Consider the following 3,040-nt stretch of genomic DNA (forward strand, 5'->3'; position numbering starts at 1 on the left):
TGCTTCCACATTTTAGCTATTGGAAATAACACCCCTATAAACATAAGTGTACAAATATCTCTTCAAGACCCTGCTTTCAATTCTTCTGGGTATTACTCAGAAATGAACTGCTTGATCATATAGTAATTCAATTTTTAATTATTATAGGAACCATCACACTGTTTTCCACAGTGGTTTTACCATTTTACATTCCCAAAGATGGTACACAAAGGCTCCAATTTCTCCATATCCTCTCCAACACTTGTTATTTTCTGTTTTTGTAATAGTAGCCATCTTAATGGGTGTGAGGTGATATTTCATGGTGTATTTCATGCATTTCTCTAATGATTACTGATGTTCAGTGTCTTCATGTGATTATTGGCCATTTGTGTATCTGTTTTGTAGAAATATCTATTCAAGTCCTTTGTCTATTTTTTAATTGGGTTGTTTTGTTGTTGAGTTTTAGGAGTTATATACATACTCTAGATATTAATCCCTTACCAGACTTATAATTTGCAAATATTTTATCCCATTCTGTGAGTTGACTTTTTACTCTATAGACAGGTTTTTTTTTTTTTTTTTTCTGAGATGGAGTCTTGCTCTTGTTGCCCAGGCTGGAGTGCAATGGCATGATCTTGGCTCACTGCAACCTCTGCCTCCCAGGTTCAAGTGATTCTCCTGCCTCAGCCTCCCAAGTAGCTGGGAGTATAGGTACCTGCCACCAAGCTCGGCTAATTTTTGTATTTTTAATAGAGACAGGGTTTTGCCATGTTGGCCAGGCTGGTCTTGAACTCCTGACTTCATGATCTGCCTGTCTCAGCCTCCCAAAGTGCTGGGATTACAGGCATCAGCCACCGCGCCTGGTCTGGATAGTGTCTTTTGATGCACACAATTTCAAATTTTTCATGCAGCTTAATTTGTCTGTTATTTCTTTTGTTGTCTGTGCCTTTGTTATCACATCCAAGAAATCACTGCCAAATCTAATGCTGTAAAGTTTTTACCCTATATGTGCTTCTAAGAGTTGTATTCTTTTAGTTTTACCTTTAGGTATTTGATCCATTTTGAGCTAATTTTTGTATATGATATAATAATGAAGTTAACAACTTCTAGGATATTTCTAGGATATCTATTCTATTCCATTGGTCTATATGTCTATCTTTTTGCCATTACCACAATTTTGATTATTGTAGCTTTGCAGCAAGTTTTGTCATGAAGTATGAGTCCTCCAACTTTGTTCTTTTTCAAGATCATTATAGCTATTTGGGGTCCCTTGAGATTTCATAGGAACTTTAGGATACATTTTTCCATTTCTGAAAAACAAAAGCTTTGGGGATTTTGATGGGATTTTTGGTGATTTTAATCTACAGATAATTGCATTATATCTGTAGATTTTTGGGGGTAGTATTAACATCTTAACAATATTAAGCCTTCCAATCTATAAACATGGGATGAGTGTTTCCATTTACTTACATCATCTTTAACTACTTTCAGCAAAGTTTTTGTAGTTGTTTTTTTAAAATCCTAAAACTTCCAAGGCCATGTCTTTTGCCACCTTGGTTAATTTCTATTTTATTCTTTTTGAAACTATTATAAATGGAATTGTTTTCATAATTTCCTTTCCAGATTGCTCATTGTTAGTGTATAGAAATGCAAGTGATTATTGTATGTTGGCTTTGTATCCTGCTATTTTGTTGAATTCATTTATTAGTTCTAACAGTTTTTTGTGGAATCTTTAGGGTCTTCTACATAGAGATCATACCATCTTTAAGCAGAGATAGTTTTATTTCTTCCTTTCCAACTTGAATGTCTTTTATTCCTTTTCCATGACTAATTGCTCTGGCTAGAACTTCCAGGACTATGTTGAATAGAAGCGGTGAAAGTGAGCATTCTTTTCTTATTGCTGATCTTAGAGGAACAGTTTTCAGTCTTTCAATGTCTGATGTAATATGATGTTTGCTGTGGGTTTTTCACATATGGCTTTTATTGTGCTGAAGTAGTTTCCTTCTATTCCTAGTTTGTTGAGTGTTTTTTAAATCATGAAAGGATGCTGAATTTTGTCAAATGCTGTTTCTGCATTAACCAAGATGATCACATAGTTTTTTTCCTTCATTCTGTTAATGTGATTATTATGATTGATTTTCATATGTTGAACCATCCTTGCATTCCAAAAATAAATCCCCCTGTGTCAATTCTGTCATGGTGTATAATCCTTTTAATATGCTGCTGAATTTAATCTGCTAGTATTTTGTTGAGGATATTTGCATTAATGTTCATAAGGAATATTGTATGTAGATTTCTTTTCTCATAGTGTCTTTGTCTGGCTTTCCTAACAAGGGCAATGCTGCCTCATAGAATGAGTTAGGCAATGTTCCCATTTCTTCAACTTTTTGGAAATATTTGAGGACTGGTATTAGTTTTTCCTTAAATACTTGGCAGAATTAACCCATTAAACCAGAAGATTTGGGACTTTTTCTTTGTCAGGAGATTTTCAATTACAGATTCAATCTCCTTACTTGTTATAGTTCTTTATAGATTTTCTATTTATTTGTGATTTTTGTCTTGGTAGGTTTTGTGTTTCTGTGCATTAATTTTCACTCATTTGATAAGGAGAGAGCCTCCAGCCTACCAAATAATTCTTACTCCATGGGCCAGAGTTCTAACATGAAGGTTGTGCCACATTCTATGTATTCCAAACAAGCATTCAAAATATGTGAAATAGCCATTAGATGAGTTTGGGGGTCCACCAGACCAATGAGGCATATAAAATACAATTCTCACTTGTTCTATAAGGCTCTGTTCTGACAAGAACAGAGAACTGCTGTGGCTTTCCATAGGTGGCTAGAAATTATTGTGAATTCAGATGCAGTATCCAAAATAACCCTAAAATCTGTGTCTATTACCCTTTCTATAATGAATAGTCTTCCAGGTAAATGGCTGCAGGTGCTTTGGGGGATGCTAAAGGGAAGATTTATATAACATATTTACAATATTATGAAAAGGTGCTATAGACTGAATGTTTATGTTCCCACAAAATGTATATGTTGAAACCCTAACCCCAAGT

Source organism: Chlorocebus sabaeus, chromosome 21 (genome assembly GCF_047675955.1).
Source record: "Chlorocebus sabaeus isolate Y175 chromosome 21, mChlSab1.0.hap1, whole genome shotgun sequence".
Taxonomy (NCBI): Eukaryota; Metazoa; Chordata; class Mammalia; order Primates; family Cercopithecidae; genus Chlorocebus; species Chlorocebus sabaeus.